Source organism: Manis javanica, chromosome 5, assembly GCF_040802235.1.
Source record: "Manis javanica isolate MJ-LG chromosome 5, MJ_LKY, whole genome shotgun sequence".
In the NCBI taxonomy this organism is placed as follows: Eukaryota; Metazoa; Chordata; class Mammalia; order Pholidota; family Manidae; genus Manis; species Manis javanica.
Window position 1 is genome coordinate 118,575,335 of NC_133160.1, and position 6,552 is coordinate 118,581,886.

A 6,552-nucleotide genomic window follows, 5' to 3' on the forward strand; every position below is an offset into this window, starting at 1 on the left:
CTTTGGGTATGGCCTGGGCCACTATGCTCTGGGAGGGGATTCTGGGTGGCTGCTCAGGGTTCAGCTGCTCCTGGGACACTTGGCAAATGCTGCCACTTGCTCACGTTGGCCACCCCTGGGCCCCTCTGGTGCTGCCGCCACTGGCATGTGCAGGCCACTCCTGGTCCCTCTGGTGCCGCAGCTGCCAGTGGGCATGGGCTGCTCTGCTAGTGCTGCTGTGGGCTGCTCGACTGCTGCTGCCGCTGCTGGCTTACATGGACTGCTCCCAAGCACCTCTGGCTCTGCCACCGCTGGCACACACAGGCTACTCCTGGGCCCCTCCAGTGCTGCTGCCTCCAGTGTGCATGATTGCTCTATGCCTTGGGCATTCATCACCATTCTTCTGCTACTGGGCCAGTGTGTCAGGGTCCATGCCAGTCAAGGGACTGACTGGAAGGCTACTTATCACCATTAGGGACTTCAGAGCTGTGCTGCTGCCCAGGGGTTAGGTCACCTAGAGTTCCCCAGGATTCCCAGCTGCTGAACTGAGTGTGCCAGGATGATTTTGTCCACCTGTGAGCTCACTGTCCCTTTACAATTTTCAAAAAGCACTCACTTTTCTTTTGTCCCAGGGTAGCCAGTTGCAGGGACCCACTCACAGGTTTTGCTTTTCCATTTCTCTAATATCCAGCACACCATGCACCATGTATCTGTGCTCCTGGTGCATATTACTAGAGCTGGTTATTTAGCAGTCCTGGGCTTTCACTCCCTCCCTGGTCTGACCCCTTTCTTCCTGCTGGGGAGCTGGGGTGGGGGGCACACTTTGGTCCTTCCAGGCTGTGGCTTATATCTTAACCCCTTTATGTGATGCTGGATTCTCACAGATGTAGATGTAGCCTGGCTATTGTACTGTATCCACTGGTCTTGCTTTTGGGAATAGTTGCATTTGTTGTATGTTCAAAAATATATTTCTTTTGGGAGGTGATTTCTGCTGAACTACTCATGCCACCATCTTGATTCCTCCCCCACATTGTTTTTAGATTTTTTAAATTCAAGTATAGTTGACATACAATTTTATATTATTTTCAGGTGTATAACTGGGATTTGGCAATGATACAGATTATGAAGTTCTCACCAAGATAAACATACTTAACATGTCAACATGCAAAGATAATAGAATACTATTGACTATATTCCTTATACTTTACTTTATTTTATAATTTATTTATTTGATAATTGGAAGTTTGTACCTCCTTATCATCACCTATTTTGCCAACTCCTATGCTCCTCTTGCCTCTGGTGTCCACCAACTTGTTCTCTCTATTTATATGTATTTCTTTTTTTTTTTTTTGTTCATTTGTTGTTGTTTTTTAGATTATACATTTGAGTGGAAACATATGGCATTTGTCTTTCTCTGTCTCATTTATTTCACTGTACATTAATACCCTCTAGGTCCATTCATGCTGTAGCAAGATTTCATTCCTTTCACAGGCTGTATAATATTCCATTTGGATCTACACCACATCTTTATCCATTCATCCTTTGATTGTCACTCAGGTTGCTTTCATATCTTGGCTATTGTAAATAATCTTGCAATAAATATAGGGCACATATATCTTTTGAAATTAGTGTTTGTCTTCTTCAGGCCAATGTCCAGAAGTGGAATTACTGGGTCATATGATATTTCTATTTTTAATTTTTTGAGGAACCTCTGTACTATTTTCCACAGTCACTGCAGCAATTTCCATTCCCAACAACTGGGCATGATAGCTCACTGTTCCCCCATGAATAGCTTTTGAAAAAGTGTTCTACAAATGATTCAAAATAAATGTCATAGAATTACAGAGGTAATCATATATTTTTATTTGGGTCATCAAAGAAATGTTTGTTTCTAAAAAATAAGACTTTTTCTTATTGTCAAATATCTAAAAAGTGATGGTGGGAGATATGGTGGGAAAACTAAAACTTTTTCCAGCAGAATTGATATGAACCATTCTAAGTGCTATCTAGAAGTTGAATGATGGAAATGCCATTTTTAAATAATACTTTTATAGTTGTTAAAGGGTAATTGTGTCATAGAGTGTGAAATGAATCCTAACCAGTCCTTGTGCCTCTATATTTCTCCCTTCTAACATAAAAGAAGTCTCTCTTATCAGTCGTTTTTATTTCTGTGGTTTCAGTTACCTGTGGTCAACTGGATCTAGAAGTAGATGATCCTCCTTCTGACATATCATCAGAAGCTCAGTAGCTGCCCAGTGCTGTGGCACAGGGCCTACATCATTAACTCACCTGACCTTATTACATTGGCATTTTATAAATTTCATCAAGAAGAGTGAGTACAGTACAAGGTATTTTGGGGGCAGAGAAAAACACAGTCAGACAATTTTTATTATGGTATATTATAATTGTTCTATTTTATTATTAGTTATTGCTAATCTTTTATGTTATTTTTCTTTACTATTCATTATTGTTGTTAATACTGTGACTATATATTAAAACTCATAGGTATGCAACTATAAGAACAACAGTGTATAAAGCATTTAGTACTACCAGAAGTTTCAGGTATATATTATTGACATGGAATTTTAAAAAATTAAAAAAATATTTTTTTGGTAATTTCGAACTAAATTCCAGTATGATGAAGACAATATATTCTGTGTAAGTTGAATATTTTCAGATTTTCTGTCTTGGTTTATGGCCAGATATATGGTCAATTCTGGTAGATTCTATTATGTATGCTTTAGAAAAATACGTATTACCAATACAGCAATATATATATATATATATATATATATATATATATATATATATATATATATATATATATATATATATATATCTCAGTTAGGTTATATTTGTTAATTGTGTTCTTTAAATCTTGTATGTACTTATACATTAATTTGTCATCTTTCTCTGTTATTGAGAAAGGTATTCTAAAGCTTCCTGAGTAAAGATTTGTGTATTTTTCTTTGTCTACTTTTGCTTTACTTATTCTGAGACTTTATTAGTACATACAGATAATTATAATTTTTATTGTTTTGAAAGATTCACCTATTTACCATTATGAAATATTCATCTTTATTTTTAATAGTGCTTTCAGTCTACTGTACCCCATACCAGTATAGCCACAGAGTCATTCCATGGTGACTGCTTAAATAGATATTTTCTTATCTTCTTTGCTTACAAACTTCCTGTAGACATATATTTAAGTACTACCAGTATACATATATACAGTTAATTTTAAAAATCTAGGCTGAAGTTTTTGAAATCTAGTGTGTGTGTTTAAAGGATTTAGTCTATTGCTGATTTATTTACATTTGCATATGCATTGTATTCCATATTTTCCTATTTGTCCAACATGCTTTATGTTTACTTTTTTAACCTTTCTCGTTTACTTTTAAAGTATTTTATCATTCATTTGTCCTACTATTTTCTTCTTGATAATGCATATGTAATATATTCCTGTAGGAAATGCTCTGCTTATATAATAATCATAGTGACAATAATAAAAAATGCTCAGTTGATGTAGCCATACTAAGCACTACATTCCACAAAATTGTATATCAAGAGGCCCCAGAAAAAAAATGAACAAACAACCTACTAATGGAGAATATGTTTGTAAATCATCTTTCCAATAACGAACTTGTGCAAATGATAGATAAGAGTCCTAATGTCAATAGTAAGACAAATAACCCAGCTAAGAATGGATGAAGAACTGGAAGAGAAATGTCTGCAAAGAAGTTATATGAACGGCCAATACGCACATCAAAAGATTCTCAACATTATTAGCCATAAGGGAAATACAAGTCAAGAACACAAAGGGACCACTGCACACTGATAAGGATTAATAAGATGACAAGTTTAGAGCGTTTTAGAAAGTAAAGTCTACTATGAAGTATCTTTCCTAGCTTCCTTCATTTAATAGATGTGGACACCTCTGCATCATGCACCACACTCACCCACATCTCTGTCCGGGTTGGCGGTTCCTTCCTTTCTGTTGCTGAGTAGTTTCCATTACTTGTGAAGGGGAGGCAGAATAGAATCCCCCCTGCCCTTCTTGGTTCCTACCTGAGACTGCTGCTCTTTCTGCCCAGAATTAAGGAATGCTTAACAGGAAAAAAGCAGACAGAAATGTAATGACATGTGTACTTCCTGTGTGCATGGGAGATGCCCTGCAACACTGAGTAACTCCCCAAAATGACCCAAGTTACCCCCTTAAAATCTATCTTCAGCTAAGCACAAGAAAGGTGTTAGGGGAGGAGGGAAGCTAGTTAACTGGGAGATTATCAGGCAAAGCAGAATAAACACAAGTGCATGGTTATCATGCAGATTTGAGCCGTGGCCAACTCCACTGATAGAAGCTTCTAGAGGTTTAGTTAGCCTTCCACTCCTGGTACAGAGGGAGACACCCTTACACACGTGGATTTACTGCATACATGCAAATGCGTCGGGTAACAGGGCAACTTCTACTCAATTTCCAGAGAGTCTCTCCATCTGCTGTTTTAAAAAATTAATCAGCACAACATAATCCTGTGCCAAAGAGGCATATTTCGGGGTGGCATATTCGCTACCCTTCCTGTGGGTATACCCCAATTTGCTACCCCATTCATATACTGAAGAACATTCTAATATATGTAAGTTTTTAGCCATTATGAATAGAGCTGCTGTGTAAAATCACATGGTGGTTTCTATTGGGACATAGTTTTTCAAAGCAGTTGTCTAAATACTGGAGCAGCAATTTTGGATCCTTAGATAAGATTTATTTTCCTTAATAGTAATATATTTTTTAGTGGTTCTTTTTTGTTTTATGGACTTTTTATATATTGACTACAAATCCTGTATCAAACATGTATTTTGCAAATATTTTCTCCCAGTTTCTGTATTGCTTTGGGTCCTCTGAACAAGGTTTTTAGAGTAGAAGATTATAACTCTGTAAAACCCATGTGATTATTTATTTTTCTTTTGTGGTTAGGCTTTTGATGTTGGGTGTTAAAACTCATCATCAAACCTGAGGTGTTGTGTGGATTTTCTTCTTGTTGTTTTTCTTCTTGGACTGACGTGGTCATTTTGCAGTTGGAATTACTTTCCGGCAATTTCAAGCGTATGGAAAACTTGTAGTGTCAGTACAAATACTCTTTACACTGAATTCCCCAGCATCCCACTTCACCACTGTACACAGAATGCTGGAGTGTCTGTGCCAAACAGGGACACAAGCCCAGGGAGCTAACACCTGACCTCAAATGGGGGAAGCGTTAGGGTCTCCACATGATAACCCAGTGCACAGACCCACCACAGCTGTCACCTCCCATCCCAGCTGTGTGCACACTTTTCATTCTGATCCTGTTTCCTTTTCCTGGAACTGTTTCCCAGACTTACCTCAGTGGGACTCTCCAGCCACCTCACATAAGTGGGATAACACAATAGTTGTCTTTGTGTGATGGGTGTGTTTCACTGAGCATAGTGGTTTTAGGTAGGGTCCATCCATGCAGCGGGTGCCAGGACTTCCTTGTTTACTTCACTGTGTAGAGACCACAGTTTCATCCATTTGTCTATGGACACCTGGTCGTCTCTACTTTCTGGCAGTTGTGAATCATGCTGTTGTGAATGAACATGAGTGTGTAGATAGTTGAGTCCTTGCTTTTGAGTCATTTGGGCAAATGCCCTGAAATGGAATTGCTGATCATACATTAATTCTATGTCTGAGTTTCTGGGGACTCCTCTCCCCTTCCCTTCCCTCCTCCCGGCCACACACAGTTTTCAAAGCAGCTTTGGACCATTTTTCTTTATTTCATTTTATGGCAGAAAAATGCAGTTTATCGGTCAACCCTGTTCTGTTCATCCACCCTTAATGGGCATTTGAGTTCTTTCTACCTTTTGGGTGTAGTGAGCAGTGCTGCCAAGACCTCATGAGCTTGTTTCTGTTTGACTAAACAGAAGAAATAATACTGTCCATGGTCACCAAAGAAGAATGGAGATGCCCCAGCAGAGATCTGGGCCCATTTCCTTCTGGACTCTCACTGCCATGTTGGGTGCTAAGTGTGGGTAAAATTGCAGCTATTCCAGAATCTCTTGCCTGGCCTTACTGCATCTCCATATCAAGAGGAGTTCCCAAGAGATGGAGAAAGTAGTCCATCTTTACGTCAGTAGATAATTACTGGGGGAAGCAAAGGAATATCGATTGGAGAGGGTGAGTGGGGAACCTTCTTCTACAGCTGGGTTGGAGTGACAACAGGAGAGCAGAAGTGAACTGTTTGTAAGAAATTAAAGGATTTCTCCCACTTTATTTCTCCCTTGGACTGATTTTGGTTGCAAAGGTATTTTGACCCTGGATTTCCCACCCAGGAGTTCCACTAAGTAATCACTGATTGACTTGAACATGACATAAGAGGGAGTGAGTCAATGGAACAAGTTGACATACTAATAATCCTATAGGAACTTCATTGTTCCCCAGTGTAGCTGATAAGTAGTATTAAATTAGCTTAAGTAACATGACTGATAGATTTCCATTTGTTATAAATTGAAGTTTCTTAAGTTTTGTTTTCCCTGACTGCACCTCTATTAGTCACTGCTGTA